Source organism: Palaemon carinicauda, unplaced genomic scaffold (assembly GCF_036898095.1).
Source record: "Palaemon carinicauda isolate YSFRI2023 unplaced genomic scaffold, ASM3689809v2 scaffold299, whole genome shotgun sequence".
In the NCBI taxonomy this organism is placed as follows: domain Eukaryota; kingdom Metazoa; phylum Arthropoda; class Malacostraca; order Decapoda; family Palaemonidae; genus Palaemon; species Palaemon carinicauda.
In genome coordinates this window covers 111,559-134,718 of record NW_027170654.1, presented here as the reverse complement: position 1 = coordinate 134,718, position 23,160 = coordinate 111,559, and the positions used below count along the sequence as shown (strand labels likewise).

Genomic DNA, 23,160 nt, shown 5'->3' with positions numbered 1-23,160 from the left:
CGCAAGCAGAGGTGTCTGAGGCGCAGGATCAGGGTGCACGGGTTGAGCTCGGTGCAGCAGCTGAGGAGACTGACTCACAGGTGGAAGAGGTTGTACCTCCACCGAGAGTTGCACCACCGGTGGAGCAGCCAGGGGAGGAGGAGGAAGAGTGGGGTAATCCTCCTGATCCCAAACCGAAGGTTGCCTTAAAGAAGGCTGAGGCTGAACAACACTGGGAACAGCGAACACAGAAAGAGGTTCAACATCGTACGCCTGGCAGATGGTGCTGCGACTGGGTGCAGCGAGTGCAGGCGGGTTGAGCACAGGCTGAAAGGGTGCAGGGGAGGTGCAACACTCTCAGCCCGACACTCACACAACAGGTCCGAAAGCTGTGCTTGCATGGACTGTAGTAGAGTCTACAACATCGTACGCCTGGCAGATGGTGCTGCGACTGGGTGCAGCGAGTGCAGGCGGGTTGAGCACAGGCTGAACGGGTGCAGGGGAGGTGCAACACTCTCAGCCCGACACTCACACAACAGGTCCGAAAGCTGTGCTTGCATGGACTGTAGTAGAGTCTACAACATCGTACGCCTGGCAGATGGTGTTGCGACTGGGTGCAGCGAGTGCAGGCGGGTGCAGCACAGGCTGAACGGGTGCAGCCGGTTGGTGCACCACCGGTGCAGGCGGGTGCAGCACAGGCTGAACGGGTGCAGGCGGTTGGTGCACCACCGGTGCAGGAGGAGGAGGAGGTGCAACACTCTCAGCACGACACTCACGCATCAGGTCCGAAAGCTGTGCTTGCATGGACTGTAGTAGAGTCCACAACATCGTACGCCTGGCAGGTGGTACTGCGATCAGGCGGAGCGAGCATAGGGGGGGGGGGAGTGTAGGCGCACTCTCAGCCCGACAAACTGATGACTGAGGAGAGACAGAGCTAACCCAATGACTGCATCCGGGTTGTTGAACTTTACTTCGTACGTCTGGCATAGGTCTGGACTTTACGTTTAAGAGGTCTTGAGACCTGAGACCAGCGTACTCTGCCTTTATTTTCTCCTCTAAATCTCTTCTGCAGACGAGCAAAATAAGGGCTCAATCGTCTGCGGGTGGGAGTGACGGTCTCGGTAAGACACGCCCACAACCACCGAGGATACTTCTGTGCGCCGATCAAGGCCTGCCGAACCCTTATGCCCTTCGACATTGCTTCTCCCCTGGGCTTGGGAGCTTGCAAGAGGTCCCGGACTGGGAGGACGACTGGCGCGCACAAAAGTACCCTCACGCATAACACTGACATACTTTGCGCTAATCACTTATCACTTTGATTTCTGTTTGCACTTATTTCACTGAACTCGAAACTTTAAGTGGTTTGTACCTGAAACACGCAATTCTATCCTTCTCAAAAGTTAGTAATTGCGAAAACAGAATTACAATGTAACAGAAAAATCTAATGAAAGAAAATTCAGTGGCTGGAAAGAGACTAAACACTAGATCACTCTAGAAACGTTTAGTTTCTTCCCCTAAAGAGACTAGGGATAAGAGCAAAACGATAACGACGTTACTCGTACGCCTGGCAGGCTTGAGGGAAACGTTTATCCTCTTTCTCCCTCCGTCTCTATCTCTCTCTCTCTCTCTCTCTCTCTTGACTTAGAACCTGAGAGAAGAGCCCAATCATATATATCGTTAAAACATATTATTGTTAAAGGAAAAAACTGAAATATTTCCCAAAAAGAAAAGTTCCTTATTAGGATCAAAACCATTAAGTTAAGAAAGAATGAACAAAAAGCTAGAAACGGTTACTCTTTACTGCAATGTGAAACCGTGAACATTCTTTCTCTATCGTAACGATAGAGTGCAAGTTGAAACGTTCTGAACGTCAACAACTGCCGAGACAAACAAAACGTTAGTTCAACTTTGAAAAAGTACGAGACTATCAAAGAAATTCTTTCAAAGACCTTAAAATAGCATAATATGTTAACAGGTAAAACCGAAATGACGGGCTCACGATAATTAACTTCGGTACCAAGAAAAGACCGCCTACTATTAGGAAGGTCGAATATAAACAAATATAAAAATTAATTTTAATAAGTTTATAATAAAAGGAAGTTAATCGAAGAGGCGGAGAGATATAAAATAAATCTATAACTTTTGTTAAGCAAAATTAAGAAAGAGAGTCTATACTCTCTTAGACACCAACACTTCCGTCTAAGGGAAGGGTCGGCCATTGAAAGGTGAACGAGAGTTCATACTCTCTTCGTCACCAAAAATAATCAAATTAATTCCAAAAGCTAACTAAGCTAAAATAGAAGTTTCCAGTAAAGCGACAGCCGAAATCAAAGAGAAATACTTCACCAAAGTCGTGAAAATACTCCAAGAACATAAGCGTATCCCAGAACGTCTTGTCAGAAGCACGACAGAGGAATAATTGAGGAGGTGTCAACAAGAAGTACTTGAGTACCTGGCCACAGGTGGCGCTGGTAAGAACACCCCCTTCTAGTATTGTGATAGCTGGCGTATCCCTCCATAGAATTCTGTCGGGCAACAGAGTTGACAGCTACATGATTATCGGGTAAGTTTAATATTGAAAATACCCATATTAAATAGCGTGGTTTGTATTTTAGTTACGGAACAAAAAGGTTTTACGGCATCACACTGTACAATATATCATCGATTAAAAACTTTTTATCAAAGTAAAATAATTCTAGTTAGTCCAATGACTTACCTTTATATACTGCAAGTGCATGACGAACTGACTTAAGTCATTGCCAATGGACGACAAGATGTGCTTCATCTCGATCTCGATCAATTTGTGTGCAAAGTTGATCCGCCTGAAATGAAACAAAAGTATCAGGAGAAAAATTCAATTGTTTGACTTCCCAAAAAGGAATACTGTATAAGAATAATACTTCTCAATAGGGTAATAAAAATCCTTTTACTTTTCAATAAGCATCAAAAGACCTTGAGCAAAATTTTACAAAATATCACAAATTATTAGTAATTTGTATTTTTCCAAACATACTTACCGAGAAACACTTTCATAGGAGTTACCTGGAACCTCCTCTCAAATGACCAGTGTTTTGCGTAGTTTACCCTACTCCCATTTTCTATAATGATAGGCCTAGCGGAGGAGAACGTGCCCTGAGGGCGATACTGAGCCAAGCCGCATGTTTCCCAGGTTGTAGGCTTCAGTAAGTTTTATGTAAGGAACAATACTAAAGCTCAGTGAGGCACAAGGGGGAAGGATGGGGGGGTCATAACTCGAAAGTGTTTCTCGGTAAGTATGTTAGGAAAAATACAAATTACTAATAATATGACAAATTCGAAGATAATTTGTATTTTTCCTAACCATACAAACCTTAGCTATTTACATTGGGTTTACCTTTTAGCGCAGCTGAAATGGCGAGCCATTAGAATTCAACGAGGGTGTATTACCCCCGCGCTAGTTAGCGGGGGGGTAGGGGAGTGGTAGCTAGCTACCCCTCCCCCCCCCTCACATACAGATGAATGCTCACTTTCACTTAGAGGTAGGACTTGTCTTGGGGGACAGGGCTGGCGGGCAAATATGTGTAAATAGCTATGGTTTGTATGGTTAGGAAAAATACAAATTATCTTCGAATTTGTCATTTGTTCCGTAACCGAAATACAAACCACGCTATTTACATTGGGTGACTTACCCCTTAGGTAGGATGGAAAGTCCCCAGCCATACTGGCTTTGGCTTTACCCGGGGACTCAGAATACGAGTGAGTCGCACTCGAGAAAAGGAGTCCCTGCACCTCACAAGTTCCTTGCTCCGCAAGGAACCGTGTGGCCTATATAAGCTTGTGTGTGAAGGAAGAAGTGTGACCCGTCCTAGGCAGTTGACCTGGAGTTCCAGAAGGAACTCTGGGTTAGGACGTTCCCAATACCACCTCGTCAGGGTATGGGGGACGCGACAGTATTGACTCAATACTCGGAACACAAGGAAGCATGGTTTACCTGCAGAGGTTCGAGGTCAGCTATGCAGAGACCAGGATGCCGCCTCCCCGTAGAGGGGATGATGAAGAAAGAAATAAGGGCCAGACATACTTCTTTCGTTCATGCATACTAAAACCTGATAACAATGCCCTCAAGCCTGAGGTTAGACCAGCTGTTGTGTAGCCACCACAAAGCGATAGAAAACGTATCGAGACTCCTGTGGGTCACGCCCTGCAGGAAGCGGGCTGCGAAGGTCATTAGACGCTTCCAGACTCCAGCTTGTAGCACTTGCGTCACAGAGTAGTATTACTCGAAGGCGAGGGATCTTGCGATGTATCCAACATCGTGCTGTAGGGCGACGTGACGGGGGAGGGTCTGGAGACAGGTCGAGATGAATGTCCTTGAGTCCGGGCTGAAGAGGTATACTGGTGACTCTCCCCCGTGTCCTCCTTGTGCTCCCAAATCGGCTGCAACTGAGGACAAACTGCAGCTATTCCCAAAGCTAACCTCTCGATTCCTTTACTGGCAAGAAAGAGAAGGTCTTGGGACATCAGACACAGAATGGAGACTCGAAATCTTGAAGGAATTGGACCGAAGGGCCGGGACCCTCAGATTCTGAGTCTAGCCAACAACTCAGGAGCGAACCTGAATGTTGTCTCCCCCTCTTCCTTAGAAAGGGGGAGTCGTACGAGACCAAGAAGATTGCTTACACACTGGCCGTGGCCAGAGTGAGCAGGAGACCCAAGGCGGAATACAATCCGAGGCCTGTCGTTAAGGGTCTTGAGAAGATCTCTTAAAGGACTAAAAGTCTGAGCCATGCTCCAAGTTGGAGGTCTTCCTCCGACTAGTTCAGGGACGATCGTAGCTTCGCATGAGCAAGGAAAGATCCAGTGGGCAGGAAAAAGTTATTCCTTTAAGCCTGAAGGTCAGGGAAAGGCTGAGCGACAGGCTTCATTGCCGAGAGCGGAAAGGAGTTTCCTCCCGCCGAAAGGCAATAAGACCATTATTGCTGGAGAAGAGGCCTCAAGGGAAGAGGTATATCTCCCACGGCACCAACCACCGAAGACTCTTCACTTTGCCTGGAAGACCCCTGCGGAGACTATCACAGATGACGCGACCTCCGTATCGCAACTGTAGCGGGTTGTCTCTTCTTGAGGAGGAGGCGTAGTGTCTCCAGGCATGAAGCCGAAGCGACGCCCCGGTTCAGGAGAGATGTCGCAGTGTGGTTGTTTGAGTAGTCTGCGCCGTGGGAGAAGCTCTCCCGGGAGTTCCGTCAGGGGAAGCAGAGGGTCCAAAACCGTTCTGCGCATAGTCCCAGTGGAGCTCTCCCATTGAAAGGTTGACAGACAACCTGGTCTTGTTGAGACCCATTGTCCACAGACAAAAAGGAGGGAAGACGCAGGCGTCGAAGTTGTCCCACCATCACCGGAATGTATCTTGCCAGAGTCTCGGGGTCTGAGACTGGGGGGAAGAACAGCGGAAGCTTGAGGTTCCAAGCTGTCGCGATCAGGTCCCCCAGACCAGGACTTGCTGGTTACTCAAGGTCAAAGACCCCCAGGTACACTCTCTCTACGAGGCTCTGCTCGGATAGTCAGAGAGAACATTCCCCTGCCTGGAATGAGAGAGCCGATGTTGGTATTGAGAGAATCTCAATCATCCCGGTATCTCTACTGCAAGATGTGAAGGTGTGAAAATGCGTCCCCTGCTGGTTAGAACACGCCAGAATCATGAAGTCGACGCGCACAAGGCGACTCGGCAGGAGCTGTAGGATCTGTAGAGGGGCCAGACTACGGCCCCTAAGCCTGCCTGAATGATGGAGAGGTATCCTTCAGGTCTTGGCCATAGGCCTGGACCGGAACATGCCCCCCCCCCTTTCCTTTGACGAGTCCGAGAACAGCATCAAGAATGTGGGGAAAGGACGAGAATATCCACTACCATCAAGAGGCTCCATAGGTCAACACCCATTGCAGGTCTAATAGTTCCGCTGGTCCCATAGGGGCCAGGAAGTCCGGTTAAACGTTGCCTGAAACCACCGGAACTTGGACCGCCCCACATGGAACTTATCCTGAGGCGACCGTTCGGACTATAGACGGGTCAATGAGGAAAGGAGAACTAGGAAACGTTCCAAGGTAGGGCTGAAAGCTCTGCTTGACTGAGAACAGGTACTGCGACTCTCCTCAGTCTTGCCACAGTCAACTGAAAGGAAGGCTCAGAGGATGTAGCAACAGAATCTGGCGTCCCCAGGTGGTCACCCATCCAAGTATCGACCAGAACCGACGTTGCTTAACCTCGCTGGACGGACGAGAAGCGGGGTTTCCAACGTGGTAAGGCCGTTGACTCAATATCATGGCCAGATACTCCAGATGTTGAGGCAGAAGAAGAGAAGGCTCCAAGCAAAATACCATGAACCCACACTCATGGTAAGCATCCGGAAGCTTGTCCCGGCGCTGAAGAAGGTCGAACCCGAGCCTACCGGAGTTGACCAGCCCTCCAAAAAGCAGAGGAGGCGGAAGCCTGCACCTGAGCAGCCATGAGGAAAGCAGGGAGAGTTCTCTGGGGAAAAAAACCTGCTATGCCACGGCGGGATAGCCACACTGCATCATAAGCAGGAATACTTGCAGTCTAGGCTGAATTCGACGAGCTCCCTGGAAGATGGATGGAATGGAAACTGAAAGTACCCTTCAAAACTAGAGGAGCATAGTACTAGTGAGATCAATATCGGGCAGCGTGCAGGCAGGTTGCGTGAAATCAGTCACCAGGTGATGATGAACCTTGTCCGCAATTATGAATATGGAATTGAACATTTTGAGGATTGTACGAGTGCTAATAGCAGTCTATGGAGGTCATGTGTTCATGTTCCCAATCGTGCATGGATGAGGAGAAAGAACAGCTGATTTGTGATCATGTTCCTTATCATGCATGTGGGAACATTTCCCCTGATCTTAGAATCAAGAGGAGACCGATCCCAACTGATAATCGTATTCCTGAACATGACCACACGAGAGAAAATCTTGTCATTTAATCAAGCGTAAAACTGATTCAACATCTAGTTCGGACCCCTTGTACTCAAGAAAAGTAAAATATCGCCACTCTTACGAGCGAGGAGGCAACTCATAGTTCCTGATCGAGTGTACACATGGGAACATCTTCCAAGGCCCTATGAGCCACAAGGAGACCCATGCTTGTGTTCCTGGTAGCGTGGATGCATGGAAACTGTTTCCCGGACCTGCAAGGAGACAAAGGATCGTATTCCTGAAAGTGATTACATAAGAGAAAGTATGACCAATCACTGGTTCCTCTCACCTAGAATCCTCTCTCAAACAGAAGCAATGAAACCTTACTACAAGTCATCTTCCTGCCCTTCAAAACTGACGTTTCTTTAGGGAGTGAGACAGCAGTGTTCCTCAAGTGTCCAGGAAAATGTCTAGAAGTGCAGTTCCCCTCATCCTGATAAGCAGTGCGAGGATGTTCAGGCTAGTACAAGACCAAGCATTAATAGCAGAACCGCAAGCCCCTGACTTGCTCACCATGACACCTTATCAATTTAGATTACTTCTTGGTATCAAGAAGTAATCCAAACTGATAAGGTGTCACGGTATGCAAGTCAAGGCTTATGGTCCTGCCTACATGGCTGAGGACTATGAAGTGCTTAGTAGAAGATGATGAATGGAGAAGTACTGAATTAAAAGTTCAAGATAAAGATCACTGGCGAAATCTAACCGAGGCCCTTTACGTCAATAGGCGTTGGAGGAGATGATGATCCCAACACTTCTTTCTCTCTCTTGCATGAGGAAAGAGAGATCAGTTGTCACAGATAAAGAAGGGTAGAAAGACTGATCCCTTCATCTCTACCTACAGTGTGCACGCTCAGTCCGAAAGGAGATCCAGCACTGGTAAAGCAAGAGTAAAATCCTATACTGTGTGCCGAGACACTTTCCTAGTCTGGTTTGGTTCTTGGTACCGTACAATCCCTCTCAGGTGTGAGCAGTCGGAGTCTTCTGCGAGCCCTTTGTAAATCTCTTTTCCTGGCTTCTTCAATGATATCTTCTTCTTAGAAGTTGTGGAATAATGAGTTATGACAGGTCAAATCTGGCAGGCAAGCGGCATGCGCGCCACCTAGGGGTGCAAAAGGTAAACAGGGAAATAAACAGATTCACAACGGAAGCCACAGCTACCGGAACTGTTATACAGTGATCTTAGGACTATTGTCTTGATCTATGTGTAAGTAATAGCATAAGAAGGTGCATCATTATTATGAGCCCAGAGGGGGCATTATGTTATATGTAAATTGCAGGCTACATAGCAACCAGATGAGAGTCACACATTTGGATAGGCTAATCAGGGGCACATTTTACAGTTCTCGCAATGAGTAATTTTATGCAGGTCTGGCAGTAAATATAACCATGCATCACAATGTACATACATAGATTAGTATATATGACAGCACATATCCCAAATCCATGCATACCACTGGAAGGTCATATTTATGTGTATCTATATGTATGTAGCAAGATGGCCTATCACAGGTATAGTAGCCCATTTTATTTTATAGCCATTACAGGTGTGTAATTACATACATTTATTTTTTCAGCTTCAAACATTCGTTGCATGTACCTCAAATAAAGTCACCAAATGCATGAATGTCTTATCGACCAGAAGTAGCAGTGTCTAAACAATGTAATGAAGACGAGGCAGAGAAGGAGAAAGACCTTGAAGAGGTGTAATAGTGAACACACTTCTTTTTGCCAGCCTTGTTTGAGGTCGAGGCCTGCAGGAGTCAGAGATACACCAAAGGGGCAGCTTCAGAAGGCCTAGCAGCGGTGAAAAACCACAGCAATTAAGCAGCAGTGATGCCCAAAGAAAACCAACTTCTTTAGGTTCAGGTTGTTATTGTGCAACCACACACAGCGAGGGGATGACTGTGGTCAGTCAAGATCCACGAGAGACAAAAGGCACAAGAAGCATTAAATTAATGACAGATTTACACAATAATCCTGTCCCACATTTGCAGATTTACCCAGAACAAGTGCATATTTTTGTACTTTTAATTTTTCCAGATTTACCTGAACATAACAGCCTGTCTACCGACTTAAGCATTTATTCTTGAGAGAAAGCAAATAATCAAACCAGGCCAAATTTGAGGCAGCAACATTATGCATATAGCACAGGGAGCCTTTGAATATCAGCAACCAGTTCCTCCAGCGAGCATAAAATATGGACACCAACTAACTTCAACTACAAGCCGTGTCTTTACCTACTTACCTAACAGGGGGCTGACGGCCCCCAGCGCCCCACCTCCTTACACTGCCGTATTCTTAGTCAGCAGCCATCATACATACAGGTGGCCGCTATCATACATACACCCCCAGCACTGTTTGTGGCCGATGTGAAAAGTGAGTGTCAAGCTGACTTGTAATTATAATTACCCCTATCAAATTTAAATTTATAACGGCATTCTCAGATTTACTGAATTGATACTCCAATTAAAGAACGGATTTGTATTCATGTAGGAACAAAAGAAGTATCTCCTAAGTGCTTTGAACTGTTCTAATAACACTTATAGTTAACTCATACTTTTCAAGTTACTGTACTGTATAAAGATGATTAAATCACATGATGTTGCAACTTACAAAACATATTAACAAGGCAAACAAAAACAGAATCACCTCATTTTATATTCCCATCAAATATTATTTATCATACACTCCATTATATCTTGCTATATTACTTTTATACATTTTGTTATTACCTTGTCACGCCAAAATTTCACATAAATACTTGCTCTGGACAAGTTTCCCATTCTAGTTCATTCATGTTTACTCTCTAGACTTCGTTGTTTTTCCGTTAACCAATCACGAACCCTTACGTATGGAAAGTTTGCACAGGGGGGTTAATATTTCCCAACACCCTTCCCTTACCTCTTCAAGTGGTCTATCCATACACCTTCTAACAGACCCTTTTGCGTGGGAAACTTTGTCCAAGTCAGGTCTTTGTTAGTTCAAGTGAGGTCTTTTTGCGGATTTTACGATGGAAGTTATAGAAACGTTTACAGTGTCCCAAATGCCGTTCGAGTCTATCATACAGGAAAGATATTCACGCCTGTTACTGCAATATTGAAACTTAGATAGCTAAGACAAAGAAGAAACGGTGATGTGGATATACAGAAGTTAAGACGTCACAGTCACAACACCCCAGTGACCCACAGGCTTTGTCGTTCCGGTCATAAAAGTAAGTCGTTAATTTCTTTAATTTTAATGTGTTAGTTTTATTAATTTTTTAAAGTGCGCAGCTCAAAATTACCGCTTGCCAGTACATACGTGCTTGATGTTTTATTTTCATGCGAGCGAAGCGAGCCAGTAGCAGAACAAGAACCATTATATTTAGCGTTGCTAATGTTAGCATGCGCAGCTCAACATTACCCCTTGCCAGTACATACGAGCTTGATGTTTTTGTTTTCTGGCAAGCAAACAAGAGCCATTATATTTAAACATTTTAACAGAAAATATGTTTTCCTCTAGTAAATTACGTGATTTGACCGGTTTTTACCTCCATTTCAACCGCAACAACAACAACAACCTGTTCGGCTACTTGAAGTTAGTCGAACTGGTTGTTCTGTCTGTCTGCGGTTGAAATGAAGATAAAAACCGGTTAAATCACATTATTTGCTACAGGAAAACATTTATTTTCTGTTCGAAATACTACCCTGCAATACAGTAAAACTTTACCTCATTTTCAAAGTAAATAGACATTTCTCTATAGGAAACGAAAATAGACATTTCTCTATAGGAAACACCTGTTTTTAGTAGAAAAGCTTCTCCTGTCCATAACTATAATAAAACCCCATTTAATTATTATGCTAAGAACAGACCTAAGATGATTTGGCATTGAAAAACAGTCAATTTAATTGTATTTCCTAATATAAAAAGCAATGACCTAACCTAAAGTAACCTCCATTGAAACCTCAGTAATCTCTCATAGGATTAGTTGGTGGGTGTGTCCACCATTCTACAAACTATCCAAATCCTTTGAATTACATACCATCTTAATAACCTTCTTTGAAATTAACAATCAATTACAGTAAAATTGCATATCAGAATATAAAAACTTCAAACTTTATAAATACTTATGGGTAAATTTGTTATGGTACAATCTAGCCTATCTCGTGCATTCTAAGTCTGTCTTACCTGGTAGGCTACCAATAATTGAGATACCTTTGCATTACCGTATGACCTGTCTATTTATGCTAATCTCATAATTCTTAACCTGCATAGACTAACACGCAGGTTATGCCGTTTAACGTATCGCTCATAAGAAACCTACCTGCAGTAGCTACCTGGTTCCTGGTTCCTGGTTCCTTATTGCTCACTCCGCAAAATAAGTTTGCGGGTACTCTATCTCGTTATAGATAGTTGCAAAGCTTCTAAGCTTATTCTTATTATTAAGTTTATATCATCTGTGCCTTAAATAAATTAATATCATAATGAGGTTCACAATCTTTACTTTTATTCCCTTATACTTTGAAATTGGATAGGATAAGACCTTGCTATCATCAGTTTTGGCAACCTGTTGTGGTAATCAGTTTGGGCTTCCTAAACTCTTCTTTTATATTCATTGCCCTATCTATAAATGCAGCCAGATCCCTGCTAGGATTTTTCAGCGTACCTAAACTTATTTCTACATTCTTTAGCTGTTCTAACTTTGGGCATAAAAATAAATGTTCAGTGGTGTCTTCTTCCTCTTTGCATAAATCACACAAATTGTCATCATATTTTCCCCTGAAATTTGCTTTTAAGTTGAGCATATTTAATCTTGCTTTCATCACAAGGGATGCCTTATCCAGAAAAATTTCTCTGATATAAGGCATAGGGCCATTTCCTTTAATAAATCTTAATTTTTTCATTATTTTCTTTTTTTCTTCAATAGTTTCTTCTATTTTTTCTATAATTCTTTTCTTGATTTCTTTTTTCAGGGTCCTTTTCCCCCAACTTCTTATTTCTTCCACTTCCATCCCATATTTACTGCAGATTTCTTCTACGCTCTTGCTCCAGCACTTCCCATACGGGTTCTTCAACTGATCCTCAATTATCTCTCTTACTAGTCTTTTTTCCTCGGAGTTTATGATGTTATGGAAGAGCATTAACTTCTTATATTCTATTCTGCAGGACACCGGCCATATTCCTGTTTCTGCAAGTATGCCCCAATATGGAGTACTCGCAGGTAGTTCATACATATTTCTTATTATCTTGTATTGGAGGTTTTCTAGATCTTTCATATCTTTGTCCCTAATTACACTCCAGGTCTCCACGTTGGCAAATATTGTTGGTACAACTACTGTTTCATATATTTTCTTTCTGACTTCCAATGCCATCTTTCCAACTTTTCTCGTATCCCCATATTTTCTTATTTCTTGGGTCATATATGCAACCCTCTGGGTTTTTTTACTGATACTCAATTCTTTGTTTCCCTTCTCTGTATACCATTCACCCAGATACTTATATTCCTTAACTAAACTTACTTTTCCGTTCTTCACTTTTGTTTCAATCTCCACCTCTTTCTCTTTCTTTCTTTTGTTAATTCTTAATACACCCGATTTTTTGGGGTTGGTGTTTATAGTGAATTTCTTTAGGGTCTCTAGGCTATGACAGTTACTTATGGCACTTTCGATACCATCTTTCCTTCCTGAGGGAAACATTATATCATCTACATATACAAGTGATTCAATTTCAATATTTCTTATCAATGTGATATTTTTTCTGCTAATGCTATTAACTTTGTCAGTTGCTATACTGCATAGCTTGGGTCCATATATAGTTCCTTGTCTAACATTTCCTTCAATCGTTATATCTTCTGTTGTACCTGCTGGGCAGTTGATGGCTGCTCTACCTTTTTCATTCATTTTTTTAACTATCAATGCTTCTTTCCATCCTATCATTTTTCCCATTTCTTTTATGCAGTCCTTTAGATCTAGCTTATCAAAGCACTTATACGCATCACAGAACCATACGTATGTCGACCCTCCCAAATAGGCGTTATAGTCTATTACTGCATTTAGTGTAAGCAGATGATCGGCCGTAGATCTTCCTTCAATGCCTCCACACTGGAATCGACTCATCTCTTCTTTGAATCTGTCCTTATATTTTTTCATCCTTATTTTCTCGTATATTTTACTAATTATGCTTGTAATAAATAAGCCTCTTTTATTTTCTAGTTCCATTTTATTTCCCTTTTTGTGGATTGAAAGTATCCACATCTCTTCCCACTCTTTAGGGATACATATGCTTTCGTCAATTTCTGTGAGTATCAGCTTCAGGCTTTCTATTATCTCATTTCCCATCATTTTAATCATAACATTGTTCAATCCTTGCCTGTCCATTGTGTATTTGTCTTTCAGGCTTTTTATGATGGCTTCTACTTCTTGATATGTTATTTTTTCTTCCTTGCTGGATCTCCCTCTGTCACTTCCTGACAGCCATTTATCAAACATGTTGTTGATTTCTTCTGCCAGGGTCTCTTCTTCACTTAGGGGATTTTCTAGCTTAAATAAATCACTGTAGAATTTCTCATATTCTTTCTTTATTTCTTCAATATCCTCTATTATTTCTCCATCCTTTCCTCTGATTGCTGTACATTTACTGGCATTTTTTCCATCCACTTTCTTCTTGAATTCCCAGAAGGCTGTGCTGTTCATACCTCCTTTTGCTTTGATTTCTTCTACTTGCTTGATTATTCTTAAACCTTCCTCTTTTTGTTTTTCTTCTTGTATGTATAGGTCAACAAGGCTCTCCTGTACTTTCATTCTTCTCTTGACCCCATTGTTTTCCTTTCCAACATTAATACAATTCTTTTTTAAGGTTCTTTTAAGTTTCATTAATTTCCTTAATTCCTTGGACCTCTTGTTTTTTCTGTTTGTCTCTTTTACACTACATTTTCTTAATATTTCTTGCACTTTTTTTTGCCATTTTGAATATTTTATTCTTATATTAGCTTTTTCTTTGGCAATCTTTATGAGTTCCTTTTTATCTTTGTAGGATGGCACAGTGATCAGAATACACCATTTCTTTTGATATTCTGTAGGGTGTTATCAATTTCTCTTCGTCAATTACCATGCTCCTAATGCCTTCTTCGTCTTCTTCTCTAACTAGAGCATAATCTATCACTGATTTCTTCTCTTTTTCAATTCTCGTCCAAGTCCCTCTGCATTTCGGGTTGCTATTTGCAATTATCATGTTGGACTCCTGCTAAATCTCTTAACATTTTGCCTGATTTTGTAATCTCATTACTATTGTTTTTTATTATGCTTCCTACTTTACAGTTGAAGTCTCCCATTACAATTACTTTTTCTTCTCTGCTATTTGCTATCATTATTTCGTCTTTAATAGACTTGTACATATTTTCTAAATGGCTTGACTTTGTTTTATTTTCTTGTGGGGCATAGATTACTCCTAATCTGACTTTAGTCTTCCCATTATCAATTTTTACCCATTGAGACTCGTGACCCTGATTTTCGCTTTTTATTTCCACCGTTACATTTTGCAATTCATTTTTTATTGCAATCAACACTCCTCCGTTTGATTTTCTATTATTATTAAAGACCCTATAACCTGCTATCTTCAAATTTTCTTCCTCCTTCAGATGTGTTTCTGTGATGCAAATAACGGTTGGTTTAACTTTTTCTATTATTTCCTCTAGCGAATCCACTTTTGATTTTATGCCCCTTATGTTAATGTAATAGAGCTTGAAAGCTTTGTAAAATTTTGCTTTCTTTTTTCCTCTTCTCTTTTTATTTCTTCTTTTCTCTTCCATTTTTACAGGCAACGACCTGTTCTTCCTTGACCACCCTGTGGTATCATGTAGTCCATTCCTAAGGCTGTGTTGGGGTTTCCCACTGCCCTTTCTGCCCACGTCAAGTTGTGTTGGCTCGGGTTGTATGATTTTTCGTACCTTATTTCTCGTATCAATCTCCCCATTTCCTCCATTCTTGAATTTAAAAAATTTAATTGGTTTTCCATCCTTTTTTTACTTGGACCGTTGCTTACTTGATTCCTTACTTTTCCCCCCTTTATATGTTCATACTGCTCCTCGTTTCCTCTAAATTTTGATCTGGTTTCATTGAATCTAACATTGTTGTGCCTGAATGAGCATGTATGGCCTCTTTTGCAGGTACCGTTCACATAATCTCTGCATATTTTCGATACATCTTTCCCATAGTTTATTTTGTTGACCATTTTCTTTTCCCAGTGACCATATTTGCACTCCCTGCCTAACCTACACCTGCCTTCTTTGTAAAACTTACATTGAATATGCTTCCTCATCTCGTTTCTCTGTGGGTTATCTTCACCTTCCTGGCTACGACTGTGGAGGAAGTCGCATGATCGTCCTTTTTTACAGATTCCCTTTCTAAAGTAGTAGCATATTTTGGGGGTCTTTTCTTTCCGTTTTTCTGAGGGAATCTCATTCTGTTCTTTCTCTTTTCCATCGTTACTTGTTTCATCTTTGCTTTCTTCATTATTTACCACTGAATTATTTTCACCTGAATTTGAATTTTCCCCCTCTGTTGTCTCTGTTCTTTCTAAACTAGTTTCCCTTTCATTTGCCAACTCCTCTACTTTGCCCTCTGTTATTAAATTTCTGTTGATTATCTTCAAGTCCTCAATGTAGGACCATTGGTTCCCTATTGTACGTTTATGGTCAGCTAGTTCACCTAGGCACAATTCTAGCTCATCTTTATAGTTCCGACACTCTTTTTTAAGCATTTCTATTTCAGCATCTCGTGAACTGATTTTGTAGCAGTTATCTTCCAGCAATTTTGACATCAAATTTATGTGGTTTCCCATTTGCGACTCTGACATTAAATTTTCGGTTTCATTGTATATTATTACATCTCAATGTATCCTGGTATTCCAACTACTTTTTCTTATAGGAAAAATTACGCTCCCTTCGAAAATAACACTCGTTCCCGTCGCAAATGAATAGTTACAGAAATATATATACATCTATATCCGCCGATAATGGGGGACCCCCAGTGGGAACTCGGGGTTTTGGGTGGGGAAAACATACTGGGGAATCGATATATAACCGTAATTCAGTCCTTTTCTTCTCTATACATTTCTTTCTGGTATTTATTATAACCGTAGGAAAAGACAAATCAGTATACCTGGATATATTTGGGAGGAGCCGTTTCAAAGGTTATTTCTTGTAGTAATACAGTAACCAGTGCTGCCAACGCCTGATGTAGATTAAATGTTAGTATTCCATACCTGATGTAGATCAAATGTTAGCGTTTCATGCTAACATTAGCACCCATTTGTTCGTTTCTTCGTTCGCCCCACCTTCCGTCCTTCGTTTCTCTCCATTATTACTCTTTTTATTACCGTATTATTTTCTCATTTTATATTCCCATTCAATATAATTTATCATACATTCCATTTTACCTTCCTATATTGGGTTTGTTTTGTTATTTCCTTTCCCATTTGTTCGTACGTTCGTTTCATCAGTTTCCGATCTGCGCATATATCCCCCCGCCCCCTGCGCAGGAGTTTCCACTCCCCCTTTTACTCTTTTTATTAGTGTTATTTTCTCATTTTTTATTCCCATTCAATATTATTTATCATTCATTCCATTTTACCTTCCTATATTGGTTTTATTTGTTGGGTTATTTCTTTATCCCTTCCCGGTTTCACATAAATACTTACCCTGGACTAGTTTTTTTTATCCAGTTAATTCTCGGTATGATCTCATTTTATATTCCCATTCACTATTATTTAACGTTCATTCCATTTTATCTTCCTATATTGTTTGTAATTATTTTTGTTGGTTAGTTCCTTTTCTCTCCTCTGTGTCTTATAAAACTTTTCTTTCGTCTAGTTTCCGTAATTAGTTCATTCATGTTTTCTCTTTTGTTCGTTGTTTTTCCCTTAACGGCTTAACCAATCATCACTCTAGTCCTATTCAGATATCTCCCTACCCCCCCCCCCTTCCTTTATCTCTGTATGCGCTGTTTTCCGACCCATTGTTCCCCTGCCTTTCCCGTTTTAACCTTTGACCTAGTTACTCGTCCTTCGTTACTAGTGCGTTTTTTTTTCCCGTATTTTGAGATGGAACATATTATAGAAACTTGTACCGGTTGCAGCATTCCGTATCTAAAAGCAGTGGCTCAATTCCAATGTGATTTTGGTGATAATTCAGGTTATGTTGACCATTTTCTTAAATCTCACAATGTTATTCCTCAACGTTTAAACTGCCCCTAGTGTCGTGCGCTTTTGTCTCTTCCTTCCTAGTCCAGCAAGTTTCGACGTTTCCTTCATAAAAGTAAGTCATTCCTCAATAGTCATTATTCGTGTTTTGTGACCGGGGTACTTCTAGGCAAGGTTAGGTGGGTTTGTTAGGTTCTGTGGCCTTTCTGTACTTTTTATATATTTCGTACCACTTATATGGAGAAATTATTGAATATATCTGAGGAGATATTTAGCAGTTCTAGCTCTAGTAATGCCATCGTGTCGTTGGTAGTTCTGTGTACCATTCGTCTCCGTTGGTAGTACTGTGTATCAAGGTAAGTCATTCCCCCATTCTTATTATATGTGTTTTGTGACCGGGGTACTTCTAGGCAAGGTTAGGTGGGTTTGTTAGGTTCTGTGGCCTTTTGGTACTCTTTATTTATTGTGTAATATTTTTATGGAAGTATTATTTAGTTTTCGTATGGAAAAATTTATTTCTACCTCTAGTATAGACATCGTGCCGTTGGTAACACTGTGTACCATTCGTCATCGTTGGTAGTTCTGTCAACCATTGGTAACGTTGCTAATGTTATCGTCCCCGACATCAGTTGTTTATATATTTTAACTCAGTATATATGTCCACAGTGTTAATATTTATATGGTTCATTTGTATTGTATTTCATTGTGTGATTTCGTACAGGAAATATATGATTTCCTATAGTAGATATCGTGATTTAACTGGTTTTCTCATTCATTTCATCCGTAATAACATCAACCAATTCGTCAACTTATTACTAACCGAATTGGTTGATCTGTTTGTTTGCGATTGAAATGGTCATCAAAATCGGTTAAATCTCGTTATTTGCTATAGGAAATCATATATTTCTTGTGCGTAGTCACACGATGTAATAATATACAAAATTACCAAATTTTCTCCTTTTTTGTTTTTGTCTTTTACGTCACCACCTTTTCCCATCAGGAATTGTTTTGTTTCTACTGAGCAGCCTGCACAAAACCAGAAAAGCCCATCAATCTTTTCTGTCATTTTGATAGTTTTGATCAGAGTTTTTTTTTGGCTTTTTGTTGTGGTTGCTAAATTAATGCACTGGAGGCAGTACCACTCCTTGCATTTATCGCATTCTGCGCTTTCATCGTCCGGGCCCAACTCTAGAGTACAGCTGGCACATTGGTCTGAATCACTACTCTCTTTTTGTGTGGACGTGACTATTGTATCCAGCTCTACGTCTTCCCCCGACTTTCCTTCTATAATATTCCTGCTATCTCCTATGTCTATAAGTCTACTTTCTTGTGAGTCCTGGCTGTTATCCCCTAGACTAATCATAGACACGTCCGACTTATCTAGGCTAGCTTCTTTCATTTTTCCCACAACTTTGATTATTCGGTAATTTTGTATATTATTACATCTAGTGACTACGCACAAGAAATATATGATTTCCTATAGCAAATAACGAGATTTAACAGGTTTTGATATCCATTTCAATCGCAAACAAACAGATCAACCAATTCGGTTAGTTATAAGTTGACGAATTGGTTGTGATGTTATTACGGATGAAATGAATGAGAAAACCAGTTAAACCACGATATCTACTATAAGAAATCATATATTTCCTGTACGAAATCACACAATGAAATACAATACAAATGAACCATATAAATATTAACACTGTGGACATATATACTGAGTTAAAATATATAAACAACAGATGACAGGGACGATAACATAAGCAACGTTACCAATGATTGACAGGACTACCAACGATGCCGAATGGTACACAGTGTTACCAACGGCACGATGTCATTACTAGAGGTAGAAATAAATTTTTCCATACGTAAACTAAATAATACTACCATAAAAATATTACACAATAAATAAAGAGTACCAAAAGGCCACAGAACCTAACAAACCCACCTAACCTTGCCTAGAAGTACCCCGGTCACAAAACATATATAATAAGAATGAGGGAATGACTTACCTTGATACACAGTACTACCAACGGAGACGAATGGTACACAGAACTACCAACGACACGATGTCATTACTAGAGATAGAACTGCTAAATATCTCCTCAGATATATTCAATAATTTCTCCATATAACTGGTACGAAATATATAAAAAGTACAGAAAGGCCACAGAACCTAACAAACCCACCTAACCTTGCCTAGAAGTACCCCGGTCACAAAACACGAATAATGACTATTGAGGAATGACTTACTTTTATGAAGGAAACGTCGAAACTTGGTGGACTCGGAAGGAAGAGGATGACGGATTAACTTCTATGACTGGGATGTGGATGGTTGGGGGTCATCGGGGTCTTGAGGGTAGGGGGGGTCGATTGGCTGATGATGTAAAGGAGGGTAGAGGCGACTGGCAGTAATGAAAAAGTGGTGCAGCAACGAATGACGGGGATAGTAGTGGGTGAAAAAGAACCTGGAAAAATATTGCTTGAAATGTCCAGGTATGATTCCAGGCCTCTGAACCCACTCCTTCACTTCTCTCCAGAGACGTTCTATATTTTGAGTATGGATGGTTGGGTCTAGGGGGTCAACGAAATTCTCCGAATGATTAATCGACTTATGAACGTAACCAATTTCCGATAAAGAGTTGTATGCAGCCCACTTATCACTGATAATAATACTACCACGTTTAATATACTTCTGGATGAGGGGAATTAGAGTAGCAGCATCTCGTTTAGTAGAAAGGGGGGGAACTAAAGGGATAATGAAAAATTTCTTGGTCACACGTTCAATACCCCCAAAGACCCATATGGCACTTAACGGTCTACCACGGTTGTATTTACATTTACCAAAATGAGTTTCGTCTATTTCAACAGTAACTCCATCACCACCAATCGCCTCTTGGTTATCGAAGAAGTATTCGGTAACCTCCGAACAGAAACTTCTCCAATCCACACTAGTCTTTGAAGATATGTCTATACCATCCATGAGGGTCTCATGGTCCGAATGTTTATGCAAAAACTGGTTCGCACATAATATTATCTTCCATGGGGGTAGCCGACTTTGGTCCAAAAAAGTACCTTTATAGGCCGAAACAGTATACCCACAACGACGTTTCTTCTTAGTTTTACGGATGGTGGTTACAGTAGAGCAATAAAACCCGTGAATGTCTGCCCTATAAGATAAAAGCGAATGACACTTGGGGCAGTTTAAACTTTGAGGGATAACATTGTGAGATTTAAGAAAATGATCAACATAACCTGAATTATCACCAAAATCACCATGGAATTGAGCAACTGCTTTTAGATACGGAATGCTGCAACCGGTACAAGTTTCTATATGTTCCATCTCAAAATACGGGAAAAAAAACGCACTAGTAACGAAGGACGAGTAACTAGGTCAAAGGTTAAAACGGGAAAGGCAGGGGAACAATGGGTCGGAAACCAGCGCATACAGAGATAAAGGAATGGGGGGGGTAGGGAGATATCTCAATAGGCCTAGAGAGATGATTGGTTAAGGGAAAAACAACGAACAAAAGAGAAAACATGTATGAACTAAATACGGAAACAAGACGAAAGAAAAGTTTTATAAGACAGAGAGAAAAGGAACTAACCAACAAAAATAATTACAAACAATATAGGAAGATAAAATGGAATGAACGTTAAATAATAGTGAATGGGAATATAAAATGAGGAGATCATACCGAGAATTAACAGGATAAAAAAACTAGCCCAGGGTAAGAATTTATGTGAAACCGGGAAGGGATAAAGAAATAACCCAACAAATAAAACCAATATAGGAAGGTAAAATGGAATAATATTGAATGGGAATAAAAAATGAAAAAATAACACTAATAAAAAGAGTAAAAGGGGGAGAGGAAACTCCTGCGCAGGGGGCGGGGGGATATATGCGCAGATCGGAAACTGATGAAACGAACGTATGTACAAATGGGAAAGGAATTAACAAAACACATAAACCCAATATAGGAAGGTAAAATGGAATGTATGATAAATTATATTGAATGGGAATATAAAATGAGAAAATAATACGGTAATAAAAAGAGTAATAATGGAGAGAAACGAAGGACGGAAGGTGGGGCGAACGAACAAACGAACAAATGGGTGCTAATGTTAGCATGAAACGCTAACATTTGATCTACATCAGGTATGGAATTCTAACATTTAATCTACATCAGGCGTTGGCAGCACTGGTTACTGTATTACTACAAGAAATAACCTTTGAAACGGCTCCTCCCAAATATATCCAGGTATACTGATTTGACTTTTCCTACGGTTATAATAAATACCAGAAAGAAATGTATAGAGAAGAAAAGGACTGAATTACGGTTATATATCGATTCCCCAGTATGTTTTCCCCACCCAAAACCCCGAGTTCCCACTGGGGGTCCCCCATTATCGGCGGATATAGATGTATATATATTTCTGTAACTATTCATTTGCGACGGGAACGAGTGTTATTTTCGAAGGGAGCGTAATTTTTCCTATAAGAAAAAGTAGTTGGAATACCAGGATACATTGAGATGTATTAATATACAATGAAACCGATTATTCTACCCCTAGTAGACGTGGTTTTGCATCCTACTCTATCGGCCATATTATTTAATTAACTTTTCTTTGCTGTTGTTTTCTCGTGTATTTTTTAAATGAGGTATGCCGACCACGTGAGTTGTCTCGACTGAGAACACAAGATATTATCTTACCTTATTTCAATCTTGTCCCGACTTTGAGTTATTGCTTGAATTACTCGTTACTTCACTCTCAGTTTGACTTTCACAATTTACACTATTTCACGTTAATTTCTCACTAATTATTTTATTTTGCAGAGCACTAAGAGTACAGCGTGGCGACTAAAGTTTACGTTCTAATATTTTTTTAAAAATATTAGAACACCGTATCACGTATCAACTAAAACTTCGCGCATTTTCTAAAGCGATCTTTGTTTACAGACAAACCTCTTCTTCTTCTTCTTGACCAGAGTTGCCAGGTTTTCTAAATGAGAAAAGGCCTACTTTTAATCAATAGAAGCTTTAAAAGGCCAACCCATTTTCAGAAAAAGGCCAAATATATAGTATTTAAGGTCCGCCTTTTTTCATATTACTAAAGGCCAACAAATTTTTAAAATAGGACAAATTTGCATTTTTTTTGGCCTGAGAAAAGGCCAAACTGGCAACTCTGTTCTTGACAAGGTGTTCAGGGTCTCCACCAACCAGAAGGCGTTACAAGTAAAAAATCAATACTGTATCTCTTCAAAATTATTTTAATTACAAGACATTATTAATGTTTATGCATGAATTTACATTTATAAAAGCTTTACAATAGTATTAATTTTAATATTAATTACAAAAATACACAAATACTTCTCAAACAAAAGATATAATAACAAGATTTAGAGAAGCAATATTAACGTCCAAAACAGAAGTTTACACCCATTTGGATCAGCTTGAATATTTCATTTATGATTCCTTCTTGAACTGATTATATTATATATATATATATATATATATATATATATATATATATATATATATATATATATATATATATATATATATATATTTATATATATATATATATATATATATATATATATATATATATATATATATATATATATATATATATATATATATATAAATATATATATATATATATATATATATATATATATATATATATATAAATATATATATATATATATATATATATATATATATATATATATATATATATATATATATATATATATATATATATATAAATATATATATATATATATATATATATATATATATATATATATATATATATATATATATATATATATATATATATATTTATATATATATATATATATATATATATATATATATATATATATATTTATATATATATATATATATATATATATATATATATATAAATATATATATATATATATATATATATATATATATATATATATATATATATATATTTATATATATATATATATATATATATATATATATATATATAAATATA

General features: G+C 39.6%; 1 long non-coding RNA gene across 4 annotated transcripts in view; it reads right to left on the bottom strand.

The window, feature by feature from the left end:
- The window catches only part of LOC137636435 (uncharacterized), a 70,591-nt gene extending 48,518 nt beyond the window's left edge, over window positions 1-22,073 (bottom strand). For 2 of the 4 annotated variants that reach the window (XR_011043098.1, XR_011043101.1), the window contains exons 1-2: window positions 21,840-22,073; window positions 2,696-2,801 (exon numbers count right to left, since the gene is read on the bottom strand). This is a non-coding gene — a long non-coding RNA (uncharacterized lncRNA). Of the gene's footprint in view, window positions 1-2,695; window positions 2,802-11,051; window positions 11,084-11,112; window positions 11,249-21,839 lie in introns of those variants that run through there. The other 2 variants (XR_011043100.1, XR_011043099.1) reach the window with 2 other exon arrangements.
- Window positions 22,074-23,160: the final 1,087 nt, after the last annotated feature.